Consider the following 15,068-nt stretch of genomic DNA (forward strand, 5'->3'; position numbering starts at 1 on the left):
GCCTTCTTGTGCCTCAGTGTCACCAATGTTTGAGTTACAAGTGTGCACCAGGCCTAACCTCCTCCTTCTCTTGTCCTGTCTATCTCCTTTTCCCTCTTCTTCCTCCTCCCTGCTTCCTGTCAATGGAGGGTCTTGCCACACAGTCCAGATTGTGCTTTATATCAGGATTGTTCAGTCTTTCTGGCATTACAGCTGTATTTGATATGACAAAGGGTGTTCTTAAGTCTAAAGGCATCACTCTGTAATGATCCTTTCCTTTCTCATCTCATAATAGATTCAGCTTCAAACAAATAAAGATATCTTTAACACTAGTCCAGAGGTCAAGGATTAATTGATTTTGATGGTAAAGAAGAGAAAGAGATAAGATAAGAGTTATTGGGAGAAAGGCGCCCTCTCCCCCCAGGGGAAGGGCTCTTCCTGTTGTCTCGTTGTAACCCCTGTGTGCCTCAACATCCCCCTTTGATCCATTAAGGCCCTGAAGATGGAGATCTGAGACAGGACAGACTTCTGTTTTCTTTAGGCCTTCTAACCAGCTGCGGGAAGTTGAACCTGACGAAGCTAACAGGGTAGCCTGATGCTCATCTTCAAGGAGGAAGGAGAGCTCATTGACGTGAGAGGCAGAGGAGCTCCTTCACGACTCAGGAGACGGAAGAGTCTCCCCCTGACTCATCTACTGGATGAGTGAAAATGAAGCAGCTAGTGAGTTTACTGATGAAGCAGGAAGACAAGAGACACTTGAATGGGTCAAGCACCTGCACCAGGAGATGAATGCCCATATGTCCTTGGCAGTAGCTGTGTGTGACCTGGGGGCCATGAGGCTGATAAGCTGTGACTGAATGTAGATGTCAGGGAAAGTGTGTGCTGCTGAATTCTCTCTCTTATCTACAGAATTCAGCCCCTGAGGAGGAGACAGTGTTGAAGGTGTTCTGCGAATGCTTGATGCTGGAGAAGGGTGTGCTAGTAGAGAGAGAACGCTGATCAGTGGGACCCTTACTAACACCTTGATCACAAGAGGGTGAACTAAGGCTTATACCATCTTAAACAGTCTTTTGGGATGCCCTCAGAAAGTCCAGCTCAGCTCCTTTTGCAGGTTTTGGGGCTCATTATGCAGAAGCTCCAGGATGTGAGCCAGTGAGATGGAAATTAGAAGCAGGAAAGTGAGGGGGGAGGCATGTTCTCTGTTTTTTAACTAGCTGTCCTGCCGAAGGCCACCAGGAATGAATTTATTTCCTTCTGATACTGCCTGTCTCCCTGGTTTTCAAGACAGCAGCCAGCAGCCCAGAATCCGAAACTCCGTTAACACAATTGCTAAGTATTCTTTACAGAATCAACTTGCTTTCTCTTTGTCTCTACTTTTTTTCTCATTAGACTGTGCATCCCGGTCTCACATAACAGCACACGTATTGCAATGAGTATCAGCACAACTCATGGTCAATGATTATCCTCAACTACTTTCCTGTAGCAAATAAATGTCCTCCAGGTAACATCCTCTAGAAAAATTGCAAGTGCTAACTATTAGTGTGTAAGAAATAGATCCCCCATTTTCCTGGTCTATACAAAGTTTAATATTCACTCTGTTCAAACAGAGAAAGTAAAATGAGAATGATGGCTACAGTTTTGTGATGGTTTCATGAGAATGGCCTCCCAATACCCCTATATTTGAGTACTTGGACCCCCATTGGTGAAACTGTTTGAGAAGGATTAAGAGGAGGTATACCACTGGTGGACGGGCTTGAGGTTTCAATAGATTGTGTTCTGTCTCCTGCTTGCTGTTTGAGTTCCAGCTTTCTGCTTGAACTTCTTCCCTGACTTCCCTCCATGATAGGCTGTAATTGGGAAATGCAAGCTGAGAGAAGCCCATTTCATCTCTCTGTTGCCTTTGGTCATGGTGCTCATCACAGTAAGAGAAAAGCAACTTAGAAGAGTAATATAATTTTTTTCTAGCTATTTCAGATGGAATCCTTTCCTCTGTGAGTTCATTATCGTTATGTGTGAAGGCTACTGATTGTTGTATGTAGATTTTGTATCCTGCGAATTTACTCATACTGTTTATAGGTCTAAGATCCTCATGGTAGGGAATAAAGGATCTTTTAATTATACAACCATGTCATTCGCAGGTAGGGATAGTTTGACATGTTCTTTTCATATTTTTCTAATCCCTTGTGCTTTAGCAGTACATGAAATAAGAGAGGTGATAGTAGGCATCCTTGTCTCATTCTTGATTTTATAGAAGGTGATTACCGTTTTCCCTATGTCGGGTACTATTGGTCATAGGTTTACTGTACACGGCGTTTACTGTTCTGAAGTATATTCCATCCATTCCCCATTCCTCCAGAACCTTTGCCATGAAAGCATGTTGAGCACTAGCAAATGTTTTCTCTGCATCTGTCCAGAAGATCATGTGATTTTTTAAAAAGTGTTTTGATCTACATATGTTGAGTCATCCTCGCAACTTCAGGATGAAGCCTACATTATATAACCTTCATAATGTGTTCCTGAATTGTGTATGCAAGTATTTAGTTAAGAACTTTTACATCTATGTTCATCAGAAAAATTGCTCTATAATTTTATTTGCTGTGTCTTTGTCTGGTTTCCATACGAGAATAATTCTGGCTTCACAGAATAATTTTGATTCTTTCTCCTTCATTATTGGTTGAATAATCTGAGGCATGTTGGAGCTAGATATTCCCCTATCTTTAGTAGAATTCAACAGTGAATCCTTGTAGACCTGGAATTTTCTTTGTGAGAAGACTTTTCATTATAGCTTCAATCTCATTGCTGGTAATGGCTCTACTGAAGCTATTTATATATTGAAGTTATTTATATAGTCTGACTTGAATTTTGATGAGTTGCATGCATTTAGAAATTTTTCATTTCTTTCTGTTTTTGTTTGTTTGTTTGTTTGTTTCTTTAAGTTTTGGAATATAAGTTTTCAGTGAATTCCCTAATGATGATATAGATTTCCCCTTCCTTCCTTCCTTCCTTCCTTCCTTCCTTCCTTCCTTCCTTCCTTCCTTCCTTCCTTCCTTCTTCCTCTTTCTTTCTTTCTTTCTTTCTTTCTTTCTTTCTTTCTTTCTTTCTCTTTCTTTCTCTCTCTTTCTTTCTTTCTGCTTTTTGTTTTTCGTTTGTTTTTACAATGCCATCCTTTTCACTTCTAATTTTGTCAATATGGGTCTTCTCTCTCTTTCTGTTAGTTTGTCTAAGGGCTTGCCATTCTTCTTATTTATTCTGTGAGTTTCTTTCTGAGAACATTTTCTTTCAGTCTTAATTTTTGTTTAATAACTCTTTTACAGTAGCTACATTGCTGACTGTGAGGGCCTGAGGAGACCTAGGGGAGAGATACAGAGACTTCTTTTCACTATATCTAGGTAATTACCACCATTGGCTAAAGAATTCAGAGAGAAGTCAGTGTAAGGAATTGGGAGGGAACTTTTCTTACACAACTAAAGTACTCAAGGTGTGAGTATGGGAGTTCTCACAGTGAGCCCCATGCACCAGCTTTAGGTAGCTCATCTGTGAGCGAATTTTAATGAATATTGATGAATTAACTTGGTCTTTTTTGGGGGGTCAGCGATTCCAAAATTGGGGAGAGTATGTTCCACACTGTTAAAAGAGGATTTACTCCCCACCTCTGTCCTCGTCTAGGGTTTTCAGATGCGCCGAGACTTAGACGCATGATGGGAGCAGACAATAGACATGCCGTTCTAATGAAGCAAAGGACGGGTAGGCCTCGTGCCAGAGGACTGAGAATCTCACTTGGTTCTGGTGAGGAGTCAGCACCCAAGGCTGGGACCTGCTGGAAAGCAGCTCTGCTATCCTGTTGGCCTTCCGCTACCTAGCCTGCCTCAGGCACACTGGCAGTAGCTTCTGTTGGTTTTCCTTCATTTGGGGATTCCACACCACATATACCATACCAGAGGTATTTCTAGTATGTGTAGAATTTGGAGTTGACCTTTCTTTTCTTCCAGCACTTGAAGACTTTTTTTGCATTCCTGGCACGAGTTTGGATGACTGCTCATGTACTGCACTGTCTAACATTTGAGCTGTTACTCCCTGCACACATGCATCTCCTTGCTGCAGTCTTTTTAAAGCTTTTTTTTTCTTCCAAAATCTCTCAGCTGCAGCCACAATCCACGTCACCCAGATTGGCTGGTATTATACAATCCTTCTGCACTTCTTTCCCAAATGGTCATAGCTGTGTTCCATATATTCTAGTTATGACTTTTTTTTCTTTGTTATTGTCCTTCAGCAGTTCAGTTTTGATGCTTGTTAGCAATGTGTTCTTAGGGTTTATCTTGCTTTGTGTTTGCTGAGCTTCTTAGATGTGTGAATTTATATCTTTCATCACCCAAAGGAGGTTTTAAATCAGGATTTCTTTAAATATCTTGCCTATGTCAATCCAATGTCCTTATCTTTTCTCTGTGCATGCAGTGATGGAGATACCCTAACTCCAGTTCATGTAGCTCTTTAAAATTTTTTTTATATCATTTGATGCCTTTTTTTCCAAATTAATTTCTTCTGATCTATTTTCAAGTTTATTGACGCCTTCTTTTATCTTCTCAATTTGCTGTGGTGCCTACATTGTACCCTTTGAAAACTGAGATAGTTTCTCTCTCTCTCTCTTTTTCTTAATTATCAGTTTTCCTTTTGGCTTTTAATAAAACAGTTTCTCAGGCAACAGTTTGTATCTGTCTTTCCAGTTTAACGTGCCCCCTTATATAGTATGCAGGAGAAAGATGACAATGCCTGCTTCCGATTGTCTCATCTCATTGGTTTGATTTTGCTCAAAGGTTTGGTCTCTTGTACTTGATGCCTCAAGTTTTCCTGTCTGTATCAGGACTCCTTTTCTTGTACTGTTTAAGCTTGCACAGGGCAGTTCTGGACTGGACAGTGTCAGACAAGAGACATGATTCGGGTCCCCAGCTGAACTATGAGCTCTCTTCCCAAATAGTGTCTTTCTCAGTTGTGATGAATTGCTTGAACCATGTTAAAATAGTGGATTCACTGATTGAAAATTCACAGATCCCATCCAGCCAATGTCATACTTTATTATTGATTATTCTTTTGGATAAATCCCTTTTTTCCTTTAATTCTAAGCCTCTGTAGAGTTTTATGGGGAGAAAGTTAGCACTCATTTCCTATCCCTCAAGATCTTACACCCAATTATTACTGAAAATACTCTTCATTAATCTAATGACATGCTGTACTGAGATGTCATCGGAAGCCAGATGGAATTAATGTATTAAAGTGTTGCCATCAATCACAGGACAACAGGACAAATAACTCATTAGCATGATTCATGTCAAATGACTTATCTGTTATTCATCTGCCACAGACACCTGCTTCATGGAGGTGTTGGCAGCACTGCCAAGATTGGTATGTTGGCAACATTCACTCATTTGTTTGTCAGTCATGTCCCCAGAAAGTATTTATTGATCATTTCTTGGGTGCCAGATATTAGCAAAGGTCACTGGATCAAAGTTGAGGCTTTTTGGTGGTTCTCTTTGTAGCTGTGGAGTAGTGAGTTGGCTGTGGACTTCAGGCCTCTGCTCCTCTTGCTATACAGAGTATGGACAGCAAGTTTCCATCAGTATCAGTTCCAGGAAGCCATTCAATGAGGATCTTGTATTGTGAGCCACATCTTTGAAATGCAACATTAGCAAGAATTCTATGACGCTGAAGTTCAATAAGTTAAGCTCAGCGTCATCAACGAGTCATGGTCATCCACAAGTACTGTGTACAGAATGCATTGTTTCTGTTATTTTACTGCCATGAAATTGAAGCTGGGAGTCTGAGTAGATTTCTCAGGGTCTTGGAGTTAGTGACTCTCATCTGGGAGCGCAAACTCATGACCACAGCGATTTCTCTGGTAATTATTCTCATGAGTGAACAAGAATTTTAATAAAAACATGAGTTGTTTCTGGTTGGCAATCTTTTTTTTTTAAGTTAGAAAATGTAAATGTGTTAAAATTCAACTCACCTATTACTGTGATGCAACCAAAACTAATCTTTGTAAAATTGAATTTAGGTAAATGAATGCAATATTGTATTTGTTTTCTCTAGAAAACACAACTGATAGAAAGAATATATCTTACAGATGGGATTAATTAGATTGGCAGAAACAACGCACACTGAGTAGTCCAAGATGGCTGCCTGTGCACTAGAGAGACTAAGAGCCCAGTAGCTGCTCAGTCCTTGAGGCTCAGTGACTCAGAAGTCCCATCTAGTGAGGAGGGCCAGGAGGATTCCTGAAGAGCTCCTGGTTTTTGGTGGAAGACATAAGAAGCTGGATTCTACTGAAGCAGAGGAAGGCAGCGGCAACAGAGCAGCTATATTCTACTGACCAGCAGGGGCCAGAAAAGGAGAATAGGCAAGGAGCAACAGTTTTACCTTCCCATACCTGTCCCCCTCCCACCCACTACCATTGGAAAGATGTTTTCTACCCCAGAGGTGGGTCTTCCAACTCTGTCAGATAATCCTTCCTGGGAATACCACTAGCTGCCTCTCCAGAACCATGTCTGCCTACATGCCAAATGGTTTGTTTCTTAGCCGATTACTGACCCGATCAAGCTGACAAAATTAACCAACCAACATGGATGTTAATGCTAAATTTAAGTGAAAAGATGTGATAGAAAAGCTCTCAACAATAAGCTTCAGTCTAAGACTATCTGATATTCCCAGGTGCGGATGTTTTAAGGAAAATGTAGCATTGATGAGCAGTGAATATTGAGGTTATGTTGTGTGTGTGTGTGTGTGTGTGTGTGTGTGTGGTAAAACATGCCTGACACAAAGTTTACCCTTTTGAACATTTTTAAGTGTATAGTTCCGTAGTGATAGGAGCCTTTACACAGCTGTACTCTCCATCTCCAGAACCCTTTTCACCTTCAAAGCTAGGGTGTCCCCATGCTGTGTCTACTGTCCCCACAAACCTGTGCCTTGCATTTTGCTCTTATCTTCACCCTAGCCACCACCATTCTGTGTCTGTTTCTATGAACTTGACTATTGTGACTGTTGCTTTAAGGGTCACATACCCAGTTGTTGACTTTGTTCTTCTCGAACCAATGTTCCCTGAATATCTGTTGAGTCTCTTTCTTAGAAGATGAACTACATTTAAGTGGGGAGAACAAGTTTATTTTTTTGTCCTGCTAATTTTTTTTGTAATGTGCTTCTCTTGGTTTCTAAGTTGAGTGAGCTGGCATTTCATTTCCTACTTAGAGAAAGTAATAGCCATTTATTGAGTCAACGGACCCCGGATATGTCATAAGGATAAAGACCCTCTGAATTGGAGTCTATGCCACCCTGCTGAAGACACTCAGCTAGAAGACCGTATTCTGGGGCAATTAGCCTTCAGTTCAATAGACAGATGCAGCCATAGACAGATGCAGAAGACAGCCTTGAGACACGGGGGTGCAGTGGGGACAGTCTCTAAATTCACCTAACATTGCATTTGATTGAGAACACAGGGCTGTAAAAAAAACATTCGGCCAATTTCTCACACCTTCTGTCGTGGTTTGAATAAAAATGGCCCCCATAGGCCCATAGGGAGTGGCACAATTAGGAGGTGTGGCCTTATTGGAGGAAGTCTGTCATTGGGGGTGGCAGTAGGGGTGGGGGCTTTGAGGTCTCAGATGTTCAAGTCTGGCCATTTGGTCAGTGTCTCTTCCTGCTGCCTGGGAATCCAGATGTAGAACTCTTAGCTATCTCTCCAGCACCATGTCTGCTTCCATGTCACCATGGCTCCTGCTATAATGGTAATAGATTAAACTTTGAACAGCAAGTCAGTTTCTTGTAAGAATTGCCGTGGTCATGGTGTCTCTTCACAGCAATAAAACCCTAACTTTGACAGCTTCTATGAGATTTTCAATGACAGAGCTGGCTGGCCTTGCCCTTTGCTCACCTGCTGTCACTCAGCCTTTCTGTCCAGTTCAAACCAGTCCCGTGCTTCTGCAGGTTGGCTCACATTGCAACACAGCTGTGTGCCTTTTGCCACCATTCCTTTGAGCTTACCTCATATGGTACTTAGCAGCTTCAGGGCTCCTAAGCATCCATGTCAGCCCTTTGTCCTGCTTCTTCAGAGCTTTCTTTGAACTCTGAAACTTCTTTAATTCTTTGTAGCCTGTAGCCATTCTGTAGCATGTATATATGTGTGTGTGTGTGTGTGTTGTCTTAGTCACCATAACTAAGGTAGCTCTGTTAACATAGAACATTTAATTGGGGGCTTGCTTACAGTTTAGTCCATTATCATTATGGTATGAAGCACAGGGGCATGCAGGCAGGTGCTGAAGAAGTAGTTCAGAGATATATCCTGATCTGTTAGCAGAGAAAGAGAGAGTGAGCAAGAGAGAGAGAGACTGGGCTTGGTGTAGGCTTTTAAAACCTCAAAGCCTACCCCTTGTGACATATTTCCTTCAACAAAACCATAACGCCTAATCCTTTTAATCCTTTCAGTTTCTAGTGACTAAGTGTTTAAATATCTGAGCCTATGGGGACTACTTTTATTCAAACCTCCCCGTAAGTAATTAAATTAATAAGAAAAGAATGTTTGCCAATGGCCATCTACCAAAGAAAAGTGGCACAACTAGGCAAACTGCAGCCAGCAACACCCAGATATAGCTTGTGAATTTATTGTTATTTTAAAAAATGACATTGTGGAAAGACATAAATGAGACTTTTTCTGGCAAAGCACACTCCTGACGAGGTCTCAGAAAAAAAAATCATTCATTGTTATATGTCATGCAATCATGGTTAAGTACTTGGGAAAACTGAAAAGGGTGAGGGGTTAACTGACAGATGACGAAACTCCACTTGCTTAGTACTCTTGGGAAGCCTAATTCCACTGGGCCTTGCTCAAAATATATGTATTAAACACCCAGCCATTATATTTCAACATTAGCCATCTGGGTAACAACCTCTATTGCTTCATTTCACCTGGGATCAGGTAGTTGTTCTTGGGACAAATGCCACAGCCATAACGACAGATTTTTCAGGAATGTTGAGGTCTATCTGAACAAACCTTCCGTTACCAAAAACAAAACTAAAGGTTACACGTGATGAAATGAAAAAAAGTGCCATTGAAGGTCACAGTGGGTCATATCTTAACTCTGCAAGCTCCTTTCTGCTGATCTTTGGGGTAAATCCCTCAGGCTGTATGCTCTGTGGGCTACAAAGAGACACATACTCCCTTGAGACAATGTCATTGGAGGAATTCTGAATGTTGAAAAGACTGGCTGTCTTCAGACGAAATTTGGTAAAAGCTAGTGAGAATATGTGTTTATTATTGTTGTGGCTAGCTTCTGAACAGAGGTGGTGACGTTTCTCCTGAAACTTGAAATAGTGAAATTTGTGCTATAAAGAATTTACCAATAAGCCTGCGTAGGAAATATTACACAAAGTAGAATTTAGCTAAAATAATGCTGCTTGCAATGCAACTGGAGATAAGCAGTACAAGCCAGGCTTACCAGAAAGTGTAAGAAAGAAAATTCTGTATCATAATTGGGGTTTGGTATTGGTGAGAAAGTTTTTCCTTATGTTTTTTCATCAAGATTGACCTCCAATTAGACTCCATTCCCATAGCAAAGGAGACAATTCTAACTTACAGTCAGCCATTAGGCCCATTCCCATAGCAAAGAACATGTATCTAAAGGGAAGCTCAAGTGGGCAGAACAGGGTCACAAGCACCTTTAAGTCCTGGTCAGCTATTAGGACCCCTCTCCTCTTATCGGGGGAAGCATACATCTGCCAGGTGAGCAAGATCAACCTGGGGAACAACTATCGGAAAAGAACAAGGCTGGTGACCTTAAGGAATAATTCTAATCATGGCAGTCTTTGCTTTGTAAGTGGCCAGACTTGCACTCTTCCTGTCTCTGTTTAAACTGTTCAAAGTATAATCTGGGGCAAGGGCCCAAGAGAGATTTAAGATGGACAGTATATGTTTATATACATTATTAACACCTTCTGTTCGGGCCTGGCTTTCTTCGGGCACTAGCCACAGCTGGCCACATGCTATTTTTAGCAAAATTTTTCTCTTTATCAATCTGATTTCTCACTGGGAAGGCATGTTGTTTCTGTAACAGTGGCAGCCTGAGACAATGGAGTTAGAGCAGAAAGAACAGGTTCAAGCAAAGTCTTGAAGGGTCAGTGAAGTGTCAAGTTTGCTGGAAGGAGGATTTCTCAAAAGACTGACCGCTGGCCACTCAGGTGAGCTGCAGAAAGCCAGGACTAGCTCAGTGAAGTATGAAATGGTCACGAAAACATCAGGTCCTCAGAAACCATCAAACCTTGAAAAACGACGGGCCCAAGATAGACATTCGGGTAATAACTGAGCTTCTACTATTGTGCAAAGCCCCAGAGAAAGGACACGGCACAGCCAGACTGGATCTCAGGGAAGACTGGAAGGTAGACCTGAGGTCATAAGCTCTCAGTTAATGTGATGTCACTGTGATGGCAAAAGCCCAAGGAAGTCAGAGCAGTGAGGGTAACAGAGAAAGGAGCAGGTGAGGCAGCTTCTCCAGCCCAAAGCTGCCTGGTTTGATCTGAGGCTCAGATGGGAACTGCTTCTCCCCAGGGATGCTCACTATGAGGACTGGGGAGGGGCTATTGCAATTGCTGTGTTTATAAACAGTGGCATCCCAGGACTAGAATGGGCTTAGGCTCCTAGTCTATTATTCATCCTTCTGTACCCTAGAAACACACCTAACTGGCCATTGGTACATCATTTCCAAGTACTTTAAATAACAATCAACTAGGCTATTTCCGTCTCATGGTTCTGTATTTGTGGATCCAACCAACCACAAACCAAAATATTTGTAAAATCAAATTCAAGCCTGCAATAAGTACGTACATGTTTTTCTGTTCTTGAGTCCCTAACCAATACAGTCTACTGAGTATTTGCATTGTAGATATATTAGGTATCACGGCCAATGCAAGGACTATTTAAGGTGCATTGGACTATTTAAGGTGCATGGGTAGGTTCCCTGAAAATACACTACCATTTTCTTCACTGATAAATAAGGTTCTTCCTCTTGGAGACGTTGAGAGCAAGAGTAAGGCCAGATTTGAATTCTGCATTCTTTGCCCGTGTCTCCCTTCTGTGTCACCTGTGGCCTGCAGCCTATATAACAAAGCCCTATAACAAAGGGCTTTGCTCTGTATTCGTTGTACACCACAGGAAACATGATATGGGAAAGAATGAGGACTCTGTTTTTCAAAAATTTTTAGCAGATTTTCTGAGGGAAGAAATTACTTTACTAACTCCAGCTGACACGGAATGGTGCTTAAAACCTCATCCTGTATCCACATGTTGCTTTCAATATTCACAGGATATCTGTGTTTTTCTTTTTCTTTCTTTCTTTTTTTTTTTTTTTTAGGTTGTTTTCAACCTGCTGGCTGCTTTTAGCAAATAATTACATCAGCGCACTCGTGCATGCACACACACACACACACACACGCGCACACACACACACACACACACACACACACACACACACACATGTTTATTTACTTACTTCTGGCTCAAAGCCATGGAAGAGTATTTGGTTTAAAATTAAAACTATGCCCTTAGCTTGCGTTGTAAAAGCTGGTTACGTGGAAAGTCCAAAGGTATGGTAAGGTTGGCTCATAGTTTTCTTTCTTTCTTTCTTTCTTTCTTTCTTTCTTTCTTTCTTTCTTTCTTTCTTTCTTTCTTTCTCTCTCTCTCTCTCTCTCTCTCTCTCTCTCTCTCTCTCTCTCTCTTTCTTTCTTTCTGCTCCTTTTAAAAATAATTAATTAATTCACTTTACATCTGGATCATAGCCCTCTCCCTCCTCTCCTCCCAGTCCTACCCTCCCTCTTTCTCCTACCCCCTACTCCTTGGAAAAGGGGAGCCCCCTCCTCAGCCCACCCCAACACATCAAGTCGAATCAGGACTGCATGCATCCTCTTTCCCTGCGGCCTGGCAAGGCAGCCCTGCCAGACGGAAGGAAGGGATCAGAAAGCAGGCAACAGAGTCCATGTCAGAGACAGCCCCCTACTTCCCTTACTAGGGAACCCACGTGAAGAGCGAGCTGCCCATGGGCCATATCTGTGCAGGGGGTCTAGGGACAGCGGTTGAAGAGAGGGAAAATTGTGTTCTTAAAGGCAGACTAAACTAAAACAGGCTGATCACTCAGTATGGAGAGCACATAGTTTCAAATGACCGCAAGGCATATTATTAACTTGTTTTCAAGGTCTGGCAAAAGTCCTGTTTCTGAAAATGAGATATTTTCAGAAAAAGCTACGTCATAAGTTCCTATAAGGGATTTGGTCAGCATGTTTTGATACCTGTGAGGGATTCTGGATCTGACCCCCTGGGAATCTCAAGGGGCAGCTTGGCGGGCGGACTTTTACTAAGAGTTCTTGAGATACAGATTAGAAAGTTGAGGACAAAGAGCTTTGGTGTTGCGGAAGTCTGAGTAGACAGAACTGGGTCCTAATTAATGCCCGAGGGGCAGAGACAATGGAGCTGTGAGAACACGCAGGAGCCCACCAGCCTTCAAATAACCCTCCGGGAATAGCAAGCAAAGGGTAGCGCAACCGAACTTGGGTCTGACAACCAACCACTTCAATGCCTGTGCCTACACCCATTCCTGCCCACACACTCAGCTGGCAGTGGGCTGTAAAATCAGTTCCAAGATTCCGGGTACTGGTACTTACTTTTGACCTGTGTTGCTTCGATGTCGTTGAGGCCAAGACGAATATCCCCACACTCTTGACCAGGAAAACACAACAGAGAGTCGTCTTCCCTTCCAAAAACAATAGTCAGAAGTCACGAAGTCCTTCTGCTGCCCCCTGGTGACGTCACATCGCAACTACATGGTGCAGAGAAAAGTTTTAACACTGGAAACAAAGCCTGCAATTCTCTTCTAATGCTCTAGTTTTACTAAAATTAAAAAAAAAAAATCATTAGCTTCATACAAACTTAAAAGATCTGCCTTTTAACGAAACTGTCTTTACTTTAGAAACTCTAAAAACTATATAGCGGGGGATAGGGGAAAGATTTAAATGGGGGTATGGATGAGTGGGAAGCTTCGGCAGAGGAGGGATAAATGATACTAACCATGGCCACGAGGAAGCATTCTAAATATCTATCTATCTATCTATCTATCTATCTATCTATCTATCTATCTATCTATCTATCTATCTATCTATCTATCTATCTATCCATCCATCTATGTCCCTATATTTAAAAGTTTAATTGGAGTTAGGTGCTAAGTAAATTGTTTTGAATGTGTCGGAGACAGGGATGACACACTGAATGGTCTCTTTTAGGGGTGCCTCAAGTGGTTAGACTTTTTGGTGACGTCATTCCCTGCCGTTCTTCTCAATAACATGCAGCGTTGTTTGAAGCCTGTATCTTGCAGGCTGGTTGGTACAGGAAGTAGAGACGGCTCTCAGAGACCCACACACTGTCAAGCTGCGGCTGACTGCCTGCTTCCGCTTTTCCTTCTGCACTGCAGACCGCAAGTTCCAGAAACTGATGCAGTGAAGGTGACAGAAACGGCTGAAGGTCTTAGGAGCAAATGTCTGGACAAAATTGCTCAAAAAGGAAATGAATGTATCGGCCAGGATTCTCTAGAAAAATAGAACAAACTGGAGAGAGACAGAGAGAGAGAGAGAGAGAGAGAGAGAGAGAGGAGATTTAAATTTTATTTAATGTTTCATACAATATATTTTGATTATTTTCTTTTCCTTCCCCTATCTTTCCCACATCGCTACCCACACAACTTCATGATCTTTCTTCTTTTTTCTTAAAAAAAAAACCCAACAAAAATAAAAATAAAAATAAAAATAAAAACAAACTGAAAAAAAAAACACCAAAACTAAGACAAAAAAAAAAAATACCAAAACAAAACAAAAGCACACACAAAAATTGGGAAGTCTATTTTGTGTCGACCAACTACTCCTGGGCATGAGGGCTGCCTTGGAATGATTGACAGGCCCAGTGATACTCATCGGAGACAGCTGATTTCTTAACTAGAGGGATGGGACTTTGCGTGTCTATTTCCCCTTTCGCAGTGCTGGATTGTGTCTGGTTCGAACCTGTGCGGGTTTTGGCGTGTTGTCCCTCTTCCTTCATTTGTGCATCAGTCCTGTTGTGACTGGAAGATGCAGTTCTTGGAGTCATCTGTGAACTCTGGCTCTTACAGTCTTTTTGTCTTTTCTTCTGCTTACATCAGTGGCTCTTAATCTGTGGGTCACGACCTCCTTGGCGGGGGTGGGGCGGGGGGTGGGGCGGGGGTGGGGCGGGGGTGGGTGTCGCATATCAAATATTTACATTAAGATTCATAACAGTTGCAAAATTACAGTTGTGAAGTGGTAACAAGATAATTTTATGGCTTGGGGGTCACCACAACCTGAGACTCTGTATTGGAGTGCCACAGGTTGAGAATCGCTGCATTAGATCCTTGAGCCTTGAGGGGAGAGGTTTGATAAAGCCATTGGGAGCCTAGTACTCCAAAGTACCTCAGTGTCTGCCCATTGTGTATTTGTGGCTCTCTGTTAATTACCATTCTCTGATAAGGGCTGAGCAATGCTCTGATCTCTGAGGCTTTTGTTTGACGGCTTGAGTTTTATTTCAGTTTGGGTTTCCTTTGGTGATTCTATTTCTTGGTTAAAATTCTACCTTCATGTCTTGACTTGTTTTCACTATTTCATTCGACTGTTTGTGTTATAATGGTTTCATTGTGGCCTCTATTCATACCGTCTTTGAGGTCTTTGAACATGTTCATAATGACTATATTTTTGAGGTCCTTGTCTTGCTCTTCAGCTAAATTGCGTTTCTTAGGGCCTATTGTAATAGGGTTACTGCATGGCTTTGGAGGAGGCACGTTGTCATGGTTGTGTTTTTTGGCCACTTTCTAGACAATCTGGAGTCATGGTGTTATAAGCATTTCTTGGTGTAGATATTCAGTCTTATCTTTGGTGGGTGAACGTTCTGTTCTTTGGTGCTAGCCAAGTGTGGTGGCTGTGCAGGTCCTGTTACTGTTCCACAGGTCAACTGGAGTCCCAAAGGAATAGACTAGAAGGAAAGGCTGAGATTCATGGCAGGGAAC

General features: G+C 42.0%; 1 protein-coding gene across 1 annotated transcript in view; it reads right to left on the bottom strand.

Annotated features, from left to right (window-relative positions):
* Positions 1–12,789, bottom strand: part of Eci2 (enoyl-CoA delta isomerase 2) — a 30,757-nt gene extending 17,968 nt beyond the window's left edge. Inside the window, exon 1 of the mRNA XM_021652072.2 lies at positions 12,670–12,789. The gene's annotated coding sequence lies outside the window, so the exon portion shown is untranslated. The remainder of the gene's footprint in view (positions 1–12,669) is intronic.
* Positions 12,790–15,068: the final 2,279 nt, after the last annotated feature.

This window comes from Meriones unguiculatus, chromosome 19, assembly GCF_030254825.1.
Source record: "Meriones unguiculatus strain TT.TT164.6M chromosome 19, Bangor_MerUng_6.1, whole genome shotgun sequence".
Classification (NCBI taxonomy): Eukaryota; Metazoa; Chordata; class Mammalia; order Rodentia; family Muridae; genus Meriones; species Meriones unguiculatus.